Below are 23,580 nucleotides of genomic sequence, written 5' to 3'. Positions count from 1 at the left end.
CATCACTGGCCGTGGGGGAGCGGATTCTGGACTGGAGTGCATGCAGGACAGTTAACAGAAAAATGTGAATGTCTGTGTGGCTGTGTGTATGATGAATGGGCGAGTGTATGTGAATAGGTGTATGTTGTGTGGGGGTGTGAATGAATGCATACGTCTATGTGTATGATTGTGTGAAACAAATGCATCCCGGGAGGATAGCTCAGCGGCAGCGTGTGCACAGGTTCGATCCCTGGGTCCGCGCTTAGAAACCTCTGGGTGTTTAAGCGCGTTATAAATACGTAACTAAGACAACAAAAAAAAACCACACAATTACGCAACTAAGAAAAACAAACAATTCTTGTAACAGCGCCTCGATGCCTGCGCGCTTTATAAATGTAAAATAAATAAATAAATCCCCTCCCCCCGCACCTCCCAATCAGAGCTCTGATAGTGGGGTGCCCCCAGCACGTTGATTTGGCCTCTTTTATTGTGAGCAGGTCCCTGCTTTGATGTATTAAATCAAAGGCCCACTCACCAAGACGGTGAGCGAGCCTCTTGCGGATGAGCGGGTCTCTCCTTTGATTCATTGCTGGTGAGCGGGCTTTTGATTTGAGAATGAATCAAGATGCCACTCACACGCATGGTGAGCAGGCCTCCGATTTGATGGCACCCCCACGGCATTTATAAAACGATCAGGCATGTTAAGAGTAATTACGTGGTTAGAGTGGCATTTTGGTACAGCCAGTCTAGCCATTACTTACTGTGGCATGATTTTCTTTTACTGGGCTACTACGATAAAGTGAGCATGATAAGTGATATTACATGGCTAGACTGGCATTTTGATGCAGCCAGTCTAGCTATTTCTTTTTTTTGGCATGGAATTTTTACTGGGCATCTATGATAAAGCACAGTTGAATGGCAGAGCCCATAGGAGTATGCTGTTCTGTGCAGGCACTGGCATATATAGGCAGAGGTAGCTGGGATAGGTTTTCTTATAGTATTACTAGTGGCATTCTCTACAAAGGAAAGTCTGTTCTTATATGGGACTATTAGCATGTATTGGCCCAGTCAGCATGAAAACAATTATGTTTATACGGGCATATATTGCGGGCAAATGCATCATGAAAATGCGTTTGAAAATGCTTCTGCGCACTGTTGGTGACCTGCATCTATTGGATTTTTTCAAGCAATACTCTGACTGCAAACTGTCTGGCTTTCTACCCAATTTTCACAGAAATATTGATTTTATAAATATAGTCTGCTGTCTATTCCATCATTTTAACCTATTAATATTCACCAGCTGCCACTGCTGGGAATTCCTCACACCGGTCCCCCAGTGCTCTATATATTCCCAGCACTGGAAGAGCAACTCAGCATCTCAACATTACATCTAGGACATCGCTCCTCAACATAGTATCGCATCAACACTCGGACAGCGTCCCAGCATATTATCATCAAGTGAGGATTCACCATCATCCCTCAATTTCAGCACTATTGCAGCACCTCAGCATCTTAACATCAGGTACCGGCATGTCTTGCCAACATCCCACAGCGCCTCAGCATCTTAACATCAGGTACCGGGCATGTCTTGCCAACATCCCACAGCGCCTCAGCATCTTAACATCAGGTACCGGGCATGTCTTGCCAACATCCCACAGCGCCTCAGAATCTTAACATCAGGTACCGGGCATGTCTTGCCAACATCCCACAGCGCCTCAGCATCTTAACATCAGGTACCGGGCATGTTTTGCCAACATCCCACAGCGCCTCAGCATCTTAACATCAGGTACCGGGCATGTCTTGCCAACATCCCACAGCGCCTCAGCATCTTAACATCAGGTATCGGGCATGTCTTGCCAACATCCCACAGCGCCTCAGCATCTTAACATCAGGTACCGGCATTTCCTTCAATATCCCTTCATTTAAGCACCGGCACAGCGCCGCAGCATCTTAACATCAGGTACAGGGCATGTCTTGCCAACATCCCACAGCGCCTCAGAATCTTAACATCAGGTACCGGGCATGTCTTGCCAACATCCCACAGCGCCTCAGCATCTTAACATCAGGTACCGGGCATGTCTTGCCAACATCCCACAGCGCCTCAGCATCTTAACATCAGGTACCGGGCATGTCTTGCCAACATCCCACAGCGCCTCAGCATCTTAACATCAGGTACCGGGCATGTCTTGCCAACATCCCACAGCACCTCAGCATCTTAACATCAGGTACCGGGCATGTCTTGCCAACATCCCACAGCGCCTCAGCATCTTAACATCAGGTACCGGCATTTCCTTCAATATCCCTTCATTTAAGCACCGGCACAGCGCCGCAGCATCTTAACATCAGGTACAGGGCATGTCTTGCCAACATCCCACAGCGCCTCAGAATCTTAACATCAGGTACCGGGCATGTCTTGCCAACATCCCACAGCGCCTCAGCATCTTAACATCAGGTACCGGGCATGTCTTGCCAACATCCCACAGCGCCTCAGCATCTTAACATCAGGTACCGGGCATGTCTTGCCAACATCCCACAGCGCCTCAGCATCTTAACATCAGGTACCGGGCATGTTTTGCCAACATCCCACAGCGCCTCAGCATCTTAACATCAGGTACCGGGCATGTCTTGCCAACATCCCACAGCGCCTCAGCATCTTAACATCAGGTACCGGGCATGTCTTGCCAACATCCCACAGCGCCTCAGCATCTTAACATCAGGTACCGGCATTTCCTTCAATATCCCTTCATTTAAGCACCGGCACAGCGCCGCAGCATCTTAACATCAGGTACAGGGCATGTCTTGCCAACATCCCACAGCGCCTCAGAATCTTAACATCAGGTACCGGCATTTCCTTCAATATCCCTTCATTTCAGCACCGGCACAGCGCCGCAGCATCTTAACATCAGGTACCGGGCATGTCTTGCCAACATCCCACAGCGCCTCAGCATCTTAACATCAGGTACCGGGCATGTCTTGCCAACATCCCACAGCACCTCAGCATCTTAACATCAGGTACCGGGCATGTCTTGCCAACATCCCACAGCGCCTCAGCATCTTAACATCAGGTACCGGCATTTCCTTCAATATCCCTTCATTTCAGCACCGGCACAGCGCCGCAGCATCTTAACATCAGGTACAGGGCATTTCTTGTCATGGGCCTCAGCATTTTAACATCAGGTACTGGGCATTTCTTTACAATATCGCTTCATTTAAGCACCGGGACAGCACCTCAGCATCTTAACATCAGGCAGCGGACATTGCCCCTCAATATTCCTTCATGGCAGCACTAGGAGGGCTCACCAGGATCTTAATATCGGGCACCGGACACTTCTCGTCAACGTCGCTTCATTTCAGCACTGGGACAGCGCCTCGGCATCTTAACATCAGGCACCGGACACTTCTCGTCAATGTCGCTTCATTTCAGCACTGGGACAGCGCCTCGGCATCTTGTTTCTGTTTTTTATTTTATTTATTTATATAGCGAGAAACCAAGAGCCCTGAGGCGTAGAGGTGCTTAGGACAGGACAACACGTGACAATAAATCTGTTACATCGGCGGTGGGGGAGGGGGGAGATGGACACAGAGTCATTGGGCAAGGAGCGTGAACTAATAGGTACACAGAATGACAAAAGGCCAAATAGCCGACTTAAATAATATTGCAAACAGAAAACCTAGATCACAAACTAAGCAAAATGAGTCCAAGACAATCTTTAGATTTGTCGCCGAGGAAGTAAAGTTCACATTTTTGCAAAGACTCAAAAAACAGGGGAGATTGTTCTGACCACAACCAATAATTATCTTTGTTTACTCCATGACACTAGTCCTTGACTTGAACCCTGCGCAAAAGCCTCAAGTCTTGAGCTAGAACACAGCCTGGGCCACTCGACCGTGCAACCTGGACAAGAGCTTATTTCTCAGGCCTTCTCTGGTTTCATGTCTCTCTGGTCTGTCCACATTAATAATGGAAGGATTTCTATGATCACTGACCAACTTCCTAAGATCAGGATCGCAGATCTCAGGCATTTTGGACTTTTTAACACGTGCGTGTCAGCAGTTGCATCCCCAGCGTCCTTAGAATGACCGGGAATATGCTGTGGAGCGGGACCCACGGGCTGAATGACTTCAGGGGTGCACATCATAACAGTAACCGCTGGACCAACCATCCAAGGCTGCTTTTTAGTGACTTCAGAACCACCATTGGACCCCATATCACATTTCAACAGATCAGATTGTACATCCTGTGGCCATAAAGCGGCAGGTCACTTCGGCATGCAGTCTCCGTGGTCTGCTCCTCGGTTTCACAAGTCATGTCAAACCTGTCAGATGGAGGCTGAGGCATGATATTGTCAAAGGATTCAACCCATAGTTGAAAATCCATCATGTGCTTACACTGGATAAGGTCAGAGATGATTTTCTCTTTAATAGGCCAGGTTTTGGGGTCCAATTTATCAACATCAGGGACATCAGATCCCTTAATTGCCCCAAGAGATTGGGTAGGCAACTCATCCACCACTTTCTCTGAGGTTTTAATAACCTGCCCCTCTATAATTAGACATAATGGGAATAGTAAACCCTAAGGGCCTATCTGCACACTGCTCTGATGGCATCACCAGAGATACGCTTTAACAATGTCCCTGCTAAGTGTGTGCACACACAAGGAGGTTTCCTCTCTGCAGGGAACACCACAACCAAAGCGAGCAGCCAGGTGGCCCGGGGCCAGGATGCCGCGCGCCACTGCTCACCGGCCCTAACTCGGCAGCATTGTGCAGCACTGCAATGCTCCTACTCCTGGATGCAGTAATTCACATCGAAATCCTGCACGCCAGGGCTACTGCCCCCTGCTCCCACAACCACTCCTCTCAGGCTACACGTGCCGCTCAGCCCTGCTTAGAGGAAAGGCCCGAAGAGCGTGTACACACCATCAAGCGGCACTGCATGCAGAAGCGAGCAGCCACTTCTGACAGTGTTACGTTAGAACTCCTCTACATTTAGTAGACCTCTTAAAATCAGACTCCGCACATATCCACTCAACAGTCTTTCATTTGAGCACTGAAACAGCACCTCTGCATCTTAACATCTGACTCCGCCCATATCTACTCCATATCCTTTTATTTCAGCACGCGGACAGTGCCTCAGCATCTTAACATCGTTCACCAGACAGTTCTCCTAAATATGATATGATGATGTGGCATTTATAACGCGCCTGTAGGCAAGTGTTCCTAGGCGTGAGAAGACAAGGAGGGGTAAACAAAGGGAGGACAAAATAACGATCTTACTAGGCCTTGTGTCATTCAGATTGCACAGGGCGGGGAAGAGGGAAGGACAGACGTGCCAGGGGCGAGGAGAAGGGGGAAGTGAAGTTAACTCAGAAGTGCAGCCAGCAGGTGGCTCATAAGTGCAGGGGACTGTAGGGACTGTAGGGTTGCAGATACAGACCCTTAGGTGCTTGGGAGCCCAGAGGCATGGTGAGGGCAACTGGACATGCAGCAGCCTGGGCCCGAGTTCAGAGGGTGACCAGGTGACCAGTGCGCGGAGCAGTCAGGTGCATCAGCAGGGGAGACGAAGTGAGAAAGCGGAAGCAAAAAGAAAAGTATTGAGTTGCTTCTGGAACCGGAGGTAGTTCTTCTCAAATTTGAGAGAGGCAGGGAGGCTGTTCCAGAGGGAGGCCCCAGCAGAGGAGATATATCTGCCCCCAACTCTCTGCTTGGAGAAGCGTCTGACCCTGAGAGATTTGGAGGTGGATGAGTGGAGAGCTTGAGAAGGAAGATGTTTTGGAAGAGAAAGTTAGAGGTAGAGCGGTCCCGGGCCCCAGAAAGCCTTGTGGATGATGCAGAGGGTCTTGAACTTGATCCTTGCAGCTACGGGGAGACAGTGAAGAGATTTCAGAGCTGGAGAGATACGATCCCTTGGCAGGCGATCTGCACAGCTTCTGTATGGACCAAACCATTCTATTCTTTTCCAAATTACACGACGGAGCAATTAGAGGCATGAGAATCACTCGTCCATGCGATCCAACGCGACTATTTGACAACACACAAATCTTTTCCTTGCCACTTCCTCGACATGGATTGCTTGCGTCAATAGACTGAATGAGAGCCATCGGACAGATTCGAACTGTTGATTTGTGACCAATTTCTTCTTTATACATCATTCCACTAAGGCTCGCTAGAGACAATTTCCTGAGGACGTTATCCCACGCCTTGAGAATGACCTGCGGGGTCGAAACATGTTTTGGCTGTTCACTATCTGATTAAATTCTCTTATGTTAAGAATACAATTGTACTTGTGATTTCGACATGACCTGGATATAAGATTTTTTGCAAGTCTTACTTGCATTGGCAATGCGCATTTCATCTACTTCCAAACCAATCCTACTTTTATACCAGATCTGGGCCTTGTTTGGGGGATGTCAGTGGAAGTATTGACGCAGCAGGCCATTCATTCCCAGTAGGTTTTCTCAGCTATTTTGTTAGGTGGAGACCCCAGTGCACTGGTAGTTCTTGGCAAACCTCTTACCTTCTTACTCTCCAAGGACAAGTCTCGCAGTCCTATTCTGGATAGATAAGTTGTGAAGGTCTAAGAGTAGAGGCAGGAAGATTTAGAAGGAGGATGTTGCAGTAGTCCAGCCTAGAGAGGACCAGGGATCTGGAGACAGTGAGCTTCTGGGGCAAAGTGAGAAAAGGAAGAATACCTCTGAGGAGGTGCAGCTGGTAGTGTGACTTCTTAGAGACGTCAGAGATGTGAGGAGAGGAGAGGCTGGAGTCGAAGACGACACCAAGGATCTTAGCTTCAGAGGACGGTGCAGGTAGAGAGCACAGGATGGGCAGCCAGAGTGAGAGAGGGAAGGCGGGAACAGGTGTCCCAATGGGGAGGATCTCAGTGTTACTGGCTTTAAGGCAGAGATCATTGGTGGCACACCTTCCCTGAATTGTGGCCAGACCGTTTGGTATAAGAGAAGAAGCAGAGGTGGCTGAGGTGAGCCTCAAACAGAGCTGAGTGACATACGCATAACATTGAAAATTGGAGCAGAAAGTAGCGATGCAGTGGGCAAGAGGTGCTAGGTAGTGATTGAATAGCCAGGGAGAGAAGTTAGACCCCTGGGGAACACCAAAAGTAGAGAGAGATAGAAGAGAGGAAAGACCCCAGTTCGACCTGAGAGGGTCAGTCGGTGAGAAAGGAAGTCAACCAGGCCAGGGCCTGATCAGTATCTGAAAAACCACTTCATTTCAGCACTGGGGCAGCGCCTCGGCATCTTAACATCAGACCCCACACAGGACTGTGAGACTTGTCCTTGGCCTCAAGCCCTGGGATCGTATCTCTCCAGCTCTGAAATCTCTCCATTGGCTCCCTGTGGATGCAAGGATTAAATTCAAAACCCTCTGCATTGTCCACAAGGCTTTCTGGGGCCTGGGTCCAACATACCTTCAGGTATCCCTCCGCAAATACCTCCCATCTCGAGCTCTTCGCTTCTCTACCTCTAACTCCCTCAGGGTCAGTCGTTTCTCAAAGAAACAAGCTGGAGGTAGATCTCTGTCTTCGGCTGGGGCCTCCCCCTGGAACAGCCTCCCAGCCACTCTAAAACTTGAAGAGAACCATCTCCGGTTCCGGAAGCACCTCAAAATCTTCCACTTTGCTTCTGCCTTCTCCTCCCCTCTCCCCTGTTAATTCTACTCTCCCTCGGCACCCTGCTCCTGGCCACCCTCTGTCCTCCGGGCCCAAGTACCTGCTCATCTTGCCACCCTCCCGCACTGCCTCCGGGCCACCCCCTGCACTGGGGTCTGCATCTGTACCCATACAGCCCTCCCCTTTTCTTCCTGCACTTTCAGACCTACATGGCCTGCTGCCATAAACCCAGCACTTGCCACTTGCTGGCTGCACTCCCATTGTTTGTTGCCCTTTTATTTATTATTTTATTATTATTTTTGTTTTTTTTCCTTCTCGCTCCGCACTCTCCTTTTGTTCCCCCTTCCATGCACTTCTCCCCCTTCTCCCTCTACCCTGCACTTGCACGTTCTCAATGTCACTGGGCCTAGTAAGATCGTTGTTTTTGTTCTCTTTCCCTGCCTGGTCGCGCTCTGAAACACTTGTGTATGCGCGCGATAGAAATAAAATATCAATCAATCAATCTACTCAATACCCTTTTATTTCAACACTGGGGTCGTACCTCAGCATCTTAACATCAGGCTCCCCACATATTTATTCCATACCCTTTTATTTCAGCACTGGAGCAGCGCCTCAGCATTTTAACATCAGACTCCACACATATCTACTCAATACCCTTTTATTTGAACACTGGGGTCGCGCCTCAGCATTTTAACATCTTATTCTCCACCAGGGGAGTTGCTAGGTCTGGAAAAGACCCGGGGCTAAACTGATGTCGGAACGGTTGGGACTGGGGGCTAGCTAGTCTTTTGGCTGTAGCTCCTGAGATTCTATCCGGGCTACAACCAAAAGATCAGGGGCTATAGCCCCCTTAGCCCCCCCCCCTAGCAACGCCCCTGTTCTCCACATATCTAGTCAATATGAAATTTAACTACAATGCACCCAGATACCTCAGGGTTTGGAGTGTAATATAAATAAACAAACAAACAAACAATACCCTTTTATTTCAGCACTTGGGCAGTGCCTCAATATCTTAACATCAGATTCTGCACATATATACTCCGTACCGTTTTATGTCAGCACTGGGGCTGCGTCTCCGCATCTTAACATCAGACTCTGCACATATCTACTCATGCCCTTTTATTTCAGCAATGGGATAGTGCCTCCGCATCTTAACATCAGATTCTGCACATATCTACTCAATACCCTTTTATGTCAACACTGGGGCGGCGCCTCCGCATATTAACGTCAGATATCAGGCATCTTTCCTCATTACCATTTCTTTGTTTCAGCACTGGGACAGCTCCCTAGCATCTTAAATATCAGCTGCAGGTCCTCACTGTCACATAGTCACGAGGTTACCGATCAGCATTTTAGCATCATCCACATATAAGGCGTGAATGTCAGGCACTGTCGGGGTGCGGCGGCAGCTGAAGAGGTGGTTCTACCGGAGAACCTCCCTTCCAAGCCAGCACGGTGGTAACTATCACTGGCAAAAGGAGAGAGAGAGAGAGACCCCTTCAGCATCCCTGCTTCACCTTTGGTAGCGAGGCTGAATGGCAAGGCACGTGGTTTGCAGAAGGCTAAGCACACACAGTCTAACACAATACAGCTCCATATTGAGTGGAATCAAGGATCAACAGTCAGATGCAGGAACAGGAAAGCGCTCAAATTACTTAAAACGAACACATAGAAAACAAACACAGGAAAGTGGTAAACACTGGGGAGAAATCTCAATATTTTTTAGCTGAACCTGCAGTTCTCCAGATGTGTTGGACTGCGACTCCCATGATGCCTCACCATTGCCTATGCTGCTCTTCCTGATGTGAGTTGTAGTTCAAAACATCTAGAGAAACAAAGTCTATCAACCCCTGAATAGAGGCTGTGCCCAGGTGTGGAAGGTATACTGGATCCAAAGGGTACACGCGCTTTTTGGGTAAAACAAACCTTTACAGTAGTTTCATGTCCTACCACTAACAATATAGGCTCTCCGGTTACTAAGGCCTTCTTAAAATTGAAGTCTTTTCTTATTTTTAAGAACAAACCCTCATTTGGGCCTGTGTTTTATTCTATCAAATATCAGCGCTGGGCAGCTTGCTAAAGTGTGATTTAAGAGCACTTGGAAAGAAATTGCACATGACCTCACAGTGCAAATTCAGTCTTGTTTGAAATGCCATGTGACACAGAGCACAACAGTAACATGCATGTCAACAAGCTCGTGTTTCAGAAAATCCTCCCACCATGATAAAACTCCCTACATCCTTATTTTGGTGAAGGCAAGAATTAAAAGCGTGATTTTTACAGCATGGGTTAGGTTCAGGATATCACATGTAATTTTGAATTGAGTGTTTCCCTCTCTCCATTTGAAAGTGAGTTTCTATATTTATAAACACGTACATTCTGAACCTCTTCTTAGCAAAGCAATGCAAGCCACTGACTGTTGCTTTATCAGTGACTGTTGCCTTATCAGTGAATGTTGCCTTATTGATATGCTGATATCTGGTGAGTTAATGTAACAATCACCACGGCTTAGCGGGGCACATAGGGCCGGAAATGATTTGCCAGCCCGAGCCTAGGCAGGCCCCAGTGAAGCGAGGAGTTCGTCCGGGGTGCAAGTAGTTTTATTTTTATGTTTTGTTTTATTGGAGGTGGGATCCACGCACAATGTGTGTAGCCAAACTCCAGTAAATAAAGATGGCTGCCGCCATAGAGGACACAGTCCCTTTTCTATTTCTATGGCGATCATGGGAAGGACCAGTGCCAGGACTGGAACACAAATGTCGGGCCCAGCAGGTAAGTGGGGTGAGAGAGAGGGGTGTGGGGTAAAGATGTGAGATGTCGTGGGAGGTAGGAGAGAGGGTGGAGTTGCGGGAAGGTAAAATGGCAGTGCTCCCCCTGTTTCCTCTCCACAATCAAGATGGCGGTTCCCTGAGAAGGGACTCGGATGACTGGAGAAACACGACCTCTAGAGTGTGTGTTCTCACTGGCGTTTCCAACAGCCTGATTGGCTGAGCACCCTACCCCAGGTACGAATGTACAAGATGGCAACTTTAGATCAAGAAACATTCCAGTCTGTACATTCAGTAAATTCTGGCTCGTGGCTCGTAGCGCTTTTTATATATTTAATTACTGTTTCGCTGTCATGCCAGAGTGCGAGGGCCACTGCAGCTGTCACTGTTATTTTGTGCTTTTTGTGATAAGCGCGACAGGTCTGAGTTCACACTCATTTGCATAGTCCATCCCCGCTCTAACCTTTATTGTTCTTGTTCTTCTGATTTGTCTTTTTAACGTTTGTTTTGAGCTCTGTCTGGCACTGGAGATGTACAACTATTTGATTGGTTCTTTTCTGGGATTTTGTGGGTTTGACCACAAGCACAAAATGTATGTTCTGATTGTTACTTTGCGTGTCATCCTTGCGCATGGGCCATGCTAATCTTCCCTGTATTGCGCTGCCGAAGCGAGCACATGTTCTGATTGTTACATTGTTGACGTTTTTACTAGTTTTACTTTTAGAGGGGAATGTGGCAGAAGGGGACGTCTTGATGGGTGTTCTTATGCCAGTGATGGAATATATCATGATTTTCTATCTTTTTGTATGAATACATATCTTGATTTTTTTAAGCCTTCTTGTAAACATTGCAGTGTTTTTTTTAAACTCTATTGTAAATTTGATGGAACGATGTTTCCGAATAAAATTAACATAAACAATTATTTACTGGTTCTAAATTTGGTTTTGATATTATCGGGTGTAATCCATCATTTTTAGTAAGTACTCAGGGCAATAGAACAAGAGGAACTACAGTGATAAAATCAGGTAGAAAAGGCTTAGGGCCAAAGTCAATAGGACAAAAGTCTTTTGCTCAAGATCACACAGTTCAGGGTAGTTTGCGGTAAAGTTTGTGCCACGGATTTCGGATGAGGTTGGTTGGTAGAAAGGTTAGTTCCAAGAGAAGAGAAGGACAAGCCCTCGGATTGGAGAAAGATTTCACACACTTTCCCCGCGGCTGAACGAAACGAGCAACCGGGTTTGCACAGTACCTTAAAACGGAGAGGAAGCTGTAGCTGAGGCAGACGTTGCTGGTAGTTCCAGCAGGCTCACGGTTCCTGAAGCGACTGTCAGCAGACTGACACGAAGTAGGGAGACTGGAGTGTCCTGCACTACCCAGGGAAGAAACCAGCAGGAAAGCAAAGCGACAAATAAAATGTGCGCTCCTTAAAACCGAAGCAGGGTCTTACCTTCCTGGCTATGCAGCCCACTGTAGCTCTGTACAGCGAATTCGACCAGAGAAGGGGTCCTGGCTTGCAGTTTGGGCGAACTGGTTGGTCCCACCAGCTCAAGGGAAGAAGTTTCCTGGAGGATATTCTCTGTCGTTGGATTCTGAAGGTTCGGACCTGCAGCAGGGTTTCACCGGGCGGTTCAGTCGTTGAAGGGGTCCTCTTCCATCAGCTCCTGATTGGTTCTTTCGTTCCAGTGGCCACTCCACCTTTCCAGTCCCAGAGACCTGCTTTTTATGCAGTTTTCCCCCATTCATTCAGCCTGACTGTCAATCACACAGCAGGGTGGCTGTCCTGGCAAAGACAGTCACCCAGCCAATCAAACAGGAGTGCGAATTGGGTTACCAAGGGAACCCATGGCAGGGGTCCTAAGACCCCTCCCTCACATCCTGCCTACCCAGACTTTCAGGTGCCTTAGGGAGGGCTTCTGTGCAGAAGCCCGCGAAAAGACAGCGAACAAAGGAATCCACCCCGGTTTGGCACGCAGAGAAGAACACAAGAAAGACTTTAACAAAAAGAAATGGTGAATAAACCCACCCGGAGCCAAAATAAAATGTATTCGGTCAAGCGAGTTTATGTTCGAGGCTAATATAATAGCCTAAAACAATACCATGGTTACATAAGAAAACCGCGGTAGAAAAATTAGGGTAGTTACCACTGCCACCAGCCATGTCTTGATGTAAAGGGAGCGAAACAGTGCTCCAAGAGGAACAGACAAAAAGGGATAGCAATTAACCCTTTCCAATACTCCATGTAAGAGGGTGTATCCAGGGTCTGTAGTTTAAAGAGACTACATAAAGTTAATGGCAACTTTACATGTTTCTGGGAGACAGTAGTCAGTCCCAGAACGATTGAGTCAGTGGGAAGTCTAAAAGACAACCCTGTGTCACTGCACTGAAGGTGCTGTTTAGCACACACACACAAATATGGTGCTCATGGAGTAGGTGAGGCTCCAGAGTCCAGATCACACAAATGGTAAAAACACACACAGCAAAACACATGTAAGAGTGGGAAAAAGGCTCACACTCTTACCAGGTGAAAAAAATAAATTCTAGAAATCCAGCAAAGCTGCTGAGGGACTCATTAGGTAACGGAAATTAGCCATTTATGAAAATTCACCCTAACAAGCATATACTACCTAACTGGAACCAGTTCTAGGGAACACGCCTTGGTTCCTTCCCCTTATTTTGATTAACCACACAGTGCTGGGTGGGTGCTGAGATGCACCTTCTAACATTTGATTTCTTTATAAATACATAAGTGATTGCATTTAACTGTGATGCCCACTTAGGGGTGGGCAAGCCAAGTAGGGCTCTAGCCTGGCTCTGACTCAGTTCTAAGTCTTCTGGCAATCAAGAGCCAAACAAGAGCCAAGCCAGGAATGACAAGCTTTACATCTCTCTCCTCTTGAACCTTTCCATGTGGAGGAGGGGGGCATGCATGTCATTTCCACTGCCCTCATTGCTTGCTTTAAAGTCGGGGCAAGACCAAGCAGTTGGCATTGTTTGGTGTGGTCCACTGTCTGCCTTCAGGAACCTCAATTTCGTTCTGGTCTGCAGTGTGTGGCAAACTACAGGGCATCAGGGATGCCCACATGGGGTGTTGCTAGGGTTGGAAAAGATCTGGGGCTAAGCTAATGTCAGGACTGTCGGGACTCGGGGCTAATGTCGGGACTGTCGGGACTCGCGGCGAGCTAGCCTTTTGGTTGTAGTGTTTGAGCTTCTATCCGGGGCTACAACCAAAAGACCCGGGCTATGCCCCCTCCATTTGCACCGTAGCGACGCCTCTGGAGGCTCACAGGAATAGTAAGGCTTCTGTCAAGGTTGTAGTTCTGGGCTGGCTGTATATAACACCCTGCTTTATCTCGGGACAGCCACACATACACTCTGCATTATTTCTAATACAAGCTCCAGGGGTTCAGAAAATGGGTACCATTAAATTGGCTAATAATAACACTGATTACTGCAGCGCATAGAAGTGGTATGAGTCTGGAATAAAGCACTACACATAACAAAGTGTTATGGTCATCATCCAGATGCCTTACTGCCTGTCTGATTCCTGTCCAGTGCTATGTAAATAGATAGCACTCTTTAGTGTGACTCTGTGGATAAGGAAAATGTAACCTTTTTATTGTATTTATTGTACAGTATAATGATGTTTTATCACGTCACTTCAGTTATTTGCTAAATATCACACTGCCGAATTTACACACCTTTATTTACGGCTCGGCTTTCCCCGGTTCCTTCCTATCGCTCAACCAGTCAAAGTTCCTATGAGGATCCTCCAGTCAGAGCCCTCAAGCAACTCTTTTGGTGGAACTGTTGAGTATTCTTGGTTACATTTTAGTTTGGTTAATTTACTTTACTTTATTAATTTGTATAGCACTGTGAAACAGGCTCGCAGGCATAGTAGCGCTAAGAGACACACATACACAACATGAACCTAACAGGGCAAGTGCAAGAGGAAACAGCTGACAGGAATCAGTTGAATAAAACTGTCTTTAGTCCATGTTTGAATTTGCTAGTGAGGCGCAGTTCCTTAGGTCAGGAGGGAGGGCATGCCAGGCTCTAGGCGCTACATAGGAAAAGGAACCCTGGGAGACCAGGTTGAGCTTGGCTCTGGGCACCGGTAGGAGGCCCGTATTGTTCGACCATTGTTACCATTTATTTGCTCTGACACTCCAAAATATTCCTTCAGCCCAATGCTCATGCCGGGAAACTGCTGGATTCTCCTCACTCTTAGATTTGTCGATGAGTGAATGATTTCGCAGACACGGGTGGATAGCTCAGGGGCAACACACTTGTCTTGGAAACAGGACAACATCGAGCAACATGGGTTTGATACCCAGTCCCGTGCTTAGAGGCGAGAGTCCTTCATGAGACGCGATAAACAAAAAATAAAAAAACGTCATGAATGGGTGCAATCTCGGTCGACTGACACATTGTGTTAGTCAGCTCTCCCCCTCACAGATGTATACAGTGTATGACAAATCACAAAGATCAGGGTGAGAGATCACACATTAATTTTGTATTGTATTCCTACACAGTATCAACAATGTTTCTCAGGTTGCAAAAAAGTCAATAAAGAAATGATTTGACCTTACATGTTTAATTCACATATATTTAACAAATGTGGGGATAGAGTACCCAGAGACATTCTTAATTGGCACTTAAAATGTACAATACAGGTGAGTACAACCCAGTCAGGTGGACTGGATTTTGATAAACAGACAAAATGTTTTGCTTTCATTCGTCGGCATATTGTGCTTTACAAATACAATGTGAACACAGAACAGAACAAATTTCAGTGAACAGAAAAAATGTATATCAGTGTGTGGAGTCAACACTGGATCAGTAAAGGAATCGTCAATCGTCCACACTATGGTGTTTCGGCCCAGAGACAAGCTGTTGAATGGAGCTTATATGTAAAGGCCTTCATCAGGACGTGTGGTAAAGGGTGAATCCAAGTCCTGGGTTCTCTATCTACAAGTATTAATGGGAGAAGTGTGGATTAGAAATGGTGTGATCTCTGAGAACTAAGTCGGTGCTGTGTTTCATGAAAAATCAATGGCCAGGTGAGTGGAAGACCATGGGACCGCTTTGGGCCCTTTTTTAAATAATTATCATACCCAGCGGCCCTCATGCAGCCTTGTCCCCTCTCGACCAGCTTCCTGTGTTTTCTCCCGCCTCCTCCCGCCTCCGAACCCGCCCACCCCCCGTGATTGGCTACTGCCTCACGGCGAGTGCAGGCCAGCCACCAGCCGCCTCGCCATTCCAAAACTCAATGGCCAGGTGAGTGGAAGACACTGGGACTGCTTTGGGCCCTTTTTTTAAATAATCATCAACCCCCAGCGGCCGCGTGCAGCCTTATCCCCTCTCCCCTTCCTGATCATCTTCCTGTGTTTTCTCCCGCCTCATCCCACCTCCCAACCCGCCCACATCACCATGATTGGCTACTGCCTCACAGCGAGTGCAGGCCAGCCACCGGCCGCCTCGCCGTCTCGCCATTCCAAAAATCAATGGCCAGGTGAGTGGAAGACCTTGGGACCGCTTTCGGTCCTTTTTTAAATCATTATCAACCCCCATGGGCCCGCGTGCAGCCTTGTCCCCTCTCCCCCTCCTGAACAGCTTCCTGTATTTTCTCCCGCCTCCTCCCGCCTCCCAACCCGCCCACACCACCATGATTGGCTACTGCCTCACAGCAAGTGCAGGCCAGCCACCGGCCGCCTCGCCGTCTCGCCATTCGAAAAATCAATGGCCAGGTGAGTGGAAGACCCTGGGACCGCTTTCGGTCCTTTTTTAAATCATTATCAACCCCCAGCGGCCCGCGTGCAGTCTTGTCCCCTCTCCCCCTCCTGACCAGCTTCCCGTGTTTTCTCCCGCCTCCTCCCGCCATTCCCAACCCACCAACCATCCCTGTGATTGGCTACTGCCTCATGGCGAGTGCAGGCCAGCCACCGGCCACCTCGCCATTCGAAAAATCAATGGCCAGGTGAGTGGAAGACCCTGGGACTGCTTTGGGCCCTTTTTTAAATGATTATCAACCCCCAGCGGCCCGCGTGCAGCCTTGTCCCCTCTCCCCCTCCCAAGCAGCTTCCAGTGTTTTCTTCATCCTCCTCCCGCCTCCCAACCCGTCCACCCCCCCGTGATTGGCCACCTGTTAGACAAATCTGAAATCCCCGGGGCAGCCCTCTGCCCGGCAGCCCCTTCAGCTAAGGGCCCCAAGGCAAAGGGCGGCTCCTACACTGGTGGCTCCAAGAGGTGTCGGGCAGGTGTCAGCAAGGGAAGCCAAGGAAGCCAGCAGCTAACAGACAACAACAAAAACTGTAAGTGTGGCATGGGTGGGGTGTAGAGCAATTACTCTACTCCAGAAAGCCCCCACCACTCTACCTTACCTTCCCGTAACATAGACTGCCATAGACTTAGCCCATGCATACTTAGAAAGTTGTGTGACCACCAACCGAACATCAACCATGACAGTGTTTGAAATGTTGCCTTACAACGCATCCTAACATACTAGTCAATGTTAAAAAATGTCACACATAGAGGGAATTGTGGACGCTGGCCTGCGTCGCATCTAGATAGGTTGTGACTATCGGCTCCTGCCTACTTGGATAGAATTAGGAAGGCTCAGCATACACCACTCTTGATAGAACTCCAATTAAGATGTTATAAATGTGAATGTTGACAAGTGCTGCACTTAGTTCGAATTCCTAGCTCTGCCTCACATCTAGATGGGATTGTGAGTATTATCAAGCAGCATACTCAGATGAAACTGTAAATGTTGGCATGTGCAACACTTAGAATTGAGAACAATAGCCTGCGCCATAGGTAAACAGAATTGTGAATGTTAGCATATGCCACACTTAGATGGAACTTGAATGTTAGCATATGCCACACTTAGACGTAATTCCTAACTTGGGCCTGCGTCGCTTCTAGACAGAATTGTGAATGTTAGCATAGGCCACGCCTAGATGGAACTTGAATGTTAGCATATGCCACACTTAGACGTAATTCCTAACTTGGGCCTGCGTCGCTTCTAGACAGAATTGTGAATGTTAGCATAGGCCACACCTAAATGGAACTTGAATGTTAGCATATGCCACACTTAGAGTTGAGAACATTAGCCTGCGCCATATCTAGACAGGGTTGTGGGTGTTAGCATGTCCCGCACTTAGATAGAATTATGAACATTAGCCTGTGCAGTATCTAGATAATATTGTGAAGATTATTGACTGCCACACTCAGACTGAATTATGTAGGTCAGCAAGTGCTACACTTAGACAGAACTGTGAATGCTTGCATGTTAAATGTCACATAACCCACTAACCAATATAAACTCAAACTCTCTGCATACTTAAAAAACTCACACAACCATGTCTCGAACAACAATCTGCACGCACTTCACCACACTGCAACAACACATAAGTCGCACCAACAGCACACGCGGACTGACACCGATACAATACTCGCACCAAAGCTCAGCACCCGGTGTCTAACGAGTTGAAAGCTGCCAACAGTACAACACTCCTCACTATCCTGCTCCCTCTCCACCTTACTAAACCATCCCACCTTCTCATTTACAGATCCTCCAGGGCACCTGGGGACCAGTTCCGTTGGTGACGGTGTGTTATATAAGTACCGTTAACATAACATACGACCTGAAATCAGTATAACTGTATACGACCTGCATACGACCTGAAATCAGAGGTTCAAATCCTGGCTCGGCTGACTCAGCCCTCCCTGCATTATTCACAGGTCAATAAATTAAGTACCATTAATATGGCTAATCATAACTGTTCTTCCAGCACCTCGAAGCTGAAGAAATCTCTATGATGCGCTATATAAGTGTATATACAGCGCTTGTCAATGGGCCTGCTCTTGGCGGGTCTGAGATCCGGCATCAGATGTCTGGCCGGATCTCTAGACCCGGCCAGCCTCAGCCGTGGCCAGTCTATACCGAGCCCCCAGCTTCGCCAGGGAAGCTGGGAGCTCGGTGATCTGATCTACTCTGCGATCCTTTCTCCAGACGTCACTCGCGCGTCTGCAGGCTCGCTTTGCTTTGCCTGTTTTTTTCTTCTGCCCTGAAAGGCACACCACGGGATCCAATGAGGCATGAATATAACTGGGAGGGGGCTTCACTGTGAAAAGGCTTTCTTTCTACATGCTGGGCACACTATTGTTTTCCAAATGTGCATTTCACACTTTCATAGAAAAACAGAAAAAAAGTAATTTCCAAACTGAAAAATGCTGCTTGCATTCACTAGTTCTCTTTGATTTTTGTTCTTGGACTTCCACACATACTCTATAATTTGAGTGCCCCTTTGTGTTTTATCTCAGGTTATATTTATAAAGATGTTATATGCTCGTCAAATTGGTAAATTAGAAATAAATGCTTCTGTTGTGCTGACAGCAGGTTTTAGGAAATTAAACTGTGGGTTCATGGGTGCCAAGTTTGATTGTCACCACAGGGGCATATATACCACCACCTCTGCCCTGAATATAAACAAGCGACCACCAGCCCAACCCATCCCCTGGCCACACACATATTATAACACTTGTTTTTTTTATTATATAAGAAGTTGCATAAAGTCATACGATTAAGAACCAGTTTTCAATATATAACATCTCAGCAATGGTCCCTCAACCTGCTGAGCTACCCTGGTAGTCTTCTACTGTACAGCACGTCTATGGATCCCTTAAAGCACTGCATTACCAACAGTATTTTGGGTGCACCACTGCCATGGAAATGATTTAAAGTGGAATTGATGTACAGTGTGGAGTTTGGAAAGAAGCAGCATGAAAGCAATTGCACCATTTAAAAAATATTATTTTGAACATTTCCTTTGACTGGAGTCCAGCTGCTAGCGCCGCCTCCTCGTAACTATGCCCCCCTTGGCACTCCGCCCCTACCTCCAAACTCCACCCCCACCGCGGACCTTGTGCGATCCCCCTGCAAATTTGCTCAATTTCCACCACTTTATATATAGGCAAACAACCTGATTGCAGGCAGCCCATTAGCAACCCGGCATGGCAGCACTCGGACAGGGTGCTCCGCTCGCTGGTGTACTGGGAAGCCTCCCGGCCCCACCCCCACCCCGAGCATGAGCACAGATCACACACGGCCTGGCCTCCCTCGTCACAACCCTATCATTGTAACACTCATAGATGGTCTGCAGCTTCATTTGCGCCTTGGGGGTGTCACTCCCTGGCACCCACATTTCACCACTGGAAGCTCTGCAGCATCCTATCCCCACTAGCGCGCTTCCGGTCTGGAAATGTAAAATTGTGCTATGCCTGTGTATGCCTGGGTACTCTCGGGATATGCACGTGCAAACCAGAGGTTTACATGCGCACACTGTGCGCATGAGTGTGTGTGCATCAAAGTATGCATGTTCACGATGTTTCGATGGTTTGATGGTGTGTTTATTTATATAGCGCCAACGTCTAAGCGCTGTACACAGAACGTACATGCACACATCATCCCACCCGATGCTGGATGTGCAAGTAAAGCAGCGAGAGGGGCCTGCCTATACGTGATGTGGGTTTATTTGAACTGGAATTATTCTTGTGCATTTTAGAGATATGTAAGTCCACTTTTCAGATACGTACACTTATGCTAGAAAGGTGCAAGCATGTGTGCACGTAGATGTGCACGATTCCACCATAGCTATGTCGGTGTATACCAGGGATGTACAAGGTTTAACTCGCGACATGTATATGTACAGAAAAAAGGCCGATGTGCACACCAGTACACATGTAGGTTACCACTGAGATGGCTATATGGCTATTGTGCATGAGTAAACTGGTTGCATTCCTACTCATGTATACAATTGGGAAATGTAGGAGTACAGTGAGAATATACTTTGCACACATGGTATATTCATATTTACACAGGCACGTGCATGCCATTTGTCTCAGTTGCCCCCAAGCATATTTTCTCTTCGCATCCTTTGAAATGTTTGAACCTGATGAAGGCCTATATTAACTCAGTGCAGAAGGGACCAAAACATGTGTCGACTTGCCAAGTGTATTGGAGTCGCTGTCGCATATGGTGAGAAAGTAAAATATTCAGGGGGGCTTTGGGAGTGGGATCTTGGTCTTTACACCTAAATCGGGGCTATAGCGAAAGGTGTTAGGCTTAAACTCCGGCAGTTGTGCCCTCACGTGTGTCCTGCCTTTAAATGTTGGTGATCGATGTTGGTGACGTAACACCATGTGTTTGTTGAGTCATTACAAAAAAAAAAAAAACAACCATCTGTACCGTGTTTCAGACTGCTTTAATCTGAATGAATGAAGAAACCCCCCCTCCCGATAGAAATACATTTAGAGTAGGTCACCCTGCACGCCTTCCTACACAAAAGTGACCTTTCTGCACTGTGGTGTCAAGCACCTTGCACGAAGGGTTACATGCACGGCTCGGCTGTAGCTCATTGCAAACACATGTTTTATACTTGGTGTTTTAGCTGATGCTAGTCAAGACCTGGGCGGCCAGAATTCCACAAACAGTAAATAAGGGACGGCAAGCATCCCTCTAAAAAAAAAAAAAGCCTCTGTTTCCCTATGTCCACAAAATCAATCGGAAATAATAGGCAATTGATTGGCTCTTTCAATAGGGCCTTCGGCCGCCGGGACTGTTTTGTCCACTGGTGCTGCAGTAAATTGATTATTAAACATAAGGGCCTTCTCCCAGTGGGAATTCTCCCTGGATCGCTGGTTGGGTATCTCAGATCCTATCGAGTTAAGGGGTGGCCCTACTGGTCACTGCACACACCAGATGATGAGCAAGCCCCCACAGTGAAGTGGTGCACCAGTGAGGACACCAGGAGCGGGCATATATGTGCCAGGCACTGATGGCCCTGTGGCTGCACCAAGCTAGGGCGAGAACCCTACAATGCACTGAGGACCTGTCTCACCAGCTGCAGGGCTACACAATGCAGTGATAGCTCTGTGACTGCACCAACCTAGGGCTAGAACCCTACAATGCACTGAGGACATGTCTCACCAGCTGCAGGGCTACCCGATGCAGTGATAGCTCTGTGGCTGCACCAACCTAGGGCTAGAACCCTACAATGCACTGATGACCTGTCTCACCAGCTGCAGGGCCATGCAATGCAGTGATAGCTCTGCGGCTGCACCAACCTAGGGCTAGAATCTTACAATGCACTGATGACCTGTCTCACCAGCTGTAGGGCCATGCAATGCAGTGATAGCTCTGCGGCTGCACCAACCTAGGGCTAGAACCTTACAATGCGCTGATGATCTGTCTCACCACCTGCAGGGCTATGCAATGCTGTGATAGCCCTGTGCCAGGAACCAACCTAGGGTTAGAACCTACAATGCAATGATGAATGTGTGGCCGCACCATCTGTGGGGCTATGCAATGCAATGATGGCCCTGTGGCTGCACCAACCTAGGGTTAGAACCTACAATGCACTGATGACTATGCCAGTTCCGTTACATCGGGGCGCTGCCTGATCTCCAGCTCATTGTTTGGTCGTGTGAGTACTCCCATGTGTTTGGCTCTAGGCCTGCCTGTAGTAACTCTAATACCCAGGCTGTGTTTGGTCTCTGCTTACGCCTCAGGCTATGGTTCTGTTACACCGGGGCACTGCCTGGTCTCCAGCTCGTTGTTTGCTCGTACACTGTGAGTACTCCCATGTGTCTGGCTCCAGGTGTGCCTGTAGTAACTCCATATACCCCAAGCTGTGTTTGGTCGCAGACTATGGCGAGCCTGTGGTTCTGTGATAGAAGAGGCTCTTTTTTTGTCTCCAGGTCGTTCTTTGCTCGTGCACTGTGATTGGGCGCCTGGCATGTGCATTTTCCAGACATCACCATCCGTGTATGCTATGTGATCACCCTACTATATCCTAACAGGGCGCCCCCACGCAGGGGTGTCGCTAGGACTGGAAAAGATCCGGGGCTACGCTAATATCGCGACTGTAGGGACTCGGGGCTAGCTAGCCTTTTGGTTGTAGCCCCCGAGATTCTATCGGGGCTATAGCCACCTAAGCAAACCCTACTCCCCCCCCCCCACCACCCCGGGCCGCGGACAGACCCTGGCAATGCTACAGTGCTAGACCTTCACAGTTGAGTAAACCTCGGAGCACCGTGTAGCCCGTGACCCCTTCACCACCTCCCCGCTCCGCTAATCCATGCCGTTGCTGCATTCCTTCTGCTCTACGCCCCCACACCCCCAGCACGCCCACCTCGCGCGCTCACAGCGGCCCTAGCTCCTTACCTTCGCGCGGATCGCCTCGTGGCACTTTTCCCGGGCGCCCTTTAGGGCGGGCCTTTCACATCCTTTGGGATGCCTTGCAGTCCTCCTTGGGATACCCTTCGCCTAAGCCTCCTTCTCCCCCCCTAGGGGTGACCAGCTCCTCGGCACCCGATGCCTCCCCGGCACCCAGTTCCTTGCAGCACTGATCCTCTCTGGCTCCCTTGGGCGCCCTGCACCAAAGCACCTGCTGCTTACTCCTCGCAGCGGACCCCCGCGGTTGCCCGCCTTGTCCTCAGTCCCCCGGTGCCCTCACGTCGTCACAGCCGTACCCCCAGGCTGCATACTGCACCCTGGCCCAGGGCTGCAGCCTGGGCACCGGCCCGGCAACCCGCAGCTAGGAAGGGCAGCGCTGGCGCAGCGTCCCGGGCATCGCCGGCCCTGGCACGGTCCACGGTGGCAGCTCTCTCCCGCAGCAGGTCTTTGAGGGCGGAGAGGCTGTGGGGTCTGTCTCGGGAGAGATGAGGGTGCCTTGCTGGGGGCCAAGCTGGGAGCAGGAGGACCGAGCGGGACCGGGAGCCGGGCTGATGTCACTCAGAAATGGGCCGAGCTGGAGCCTCTTAAAGCGACGCGTCCCCGGGAAGCAGCAGCGGCAGCAGCAGGCAGGGCTGGCAAGGAGACTGCAGTCAGGATGCAGTGCGGGAGGGGCTCCCTGGCCGGACCCGCTGTGCGCACACACACACACACACAGCATGCCCCCACTAAGCCAGGCTAGGACGGGCGGGGGCAAGAAGGTGGGGGCGGGGGGGCAATGACAGGCATTGACATCAACTGCCCAGTTACTCTCACGACTATCAATTCACAGCATTCGCCAGACACTGCCATCGTGTGCCCAGGAGCTGATGCCATCGGCCAGCTATTGGAATTAGTAGCCCCGGCGCTCGAGTGGTTCAAGCGACTAGTGGCCTGTGCCCAGGTACTCACACCATCCTATGCCAGGGTACTCCC

General features: G+C 48.8%; 1 protein-coding gene and 1 pseudogene across 1 annotated transcript in view; both read right to left on the bottom strand.

The window, feature by feature from the left end:
- Positions 1 to 23,340, bottom strand: part of FNDC4 (fibronectin type III domain containing 4) — a 761,063-nt gene extending 737,723 nt beyond the window's left edge. The window contains exon 1 of the mRNA XM_069605448.1: positions 22,597 to 23,340. The gene's annotated coding sequence lies outside the window, so the exon portion shown is untranslated. The remainder of the gene's footprint in view (positions 1 to 22,596) is intronic.
- LOC138460447 (U6 spliceosomal RNA) lies at positions 10,958 to 11,029 on the bottom strand (annotated as a pseudogene).
- Positions 23,341 to 23,580: the final 240 nt, after the last annotated feature.

The sequence above is a fragment of the Ambystoma mexicanum genome, chromosome 4p (assembly GCF_040938575.1).
Source record: "Ambystoma mexicanum isolate Mex_15411 chromosome 4p, UKY_AmexF1_1, whole genome shotgun sequence".
In the NCBI taxonomy this organism is placed as follows: Eukaryota; Metazoa; Chordata; class Amphibia; order Caudata; family Ambystomatidae; genus Ambystoma; species Ambystoma mexicanum.
The sequence above is the reverse complement of the archived record's forward strand: the minus strand, read 5'-3'. Positions and strand labels throughout refer to the sequence as shown.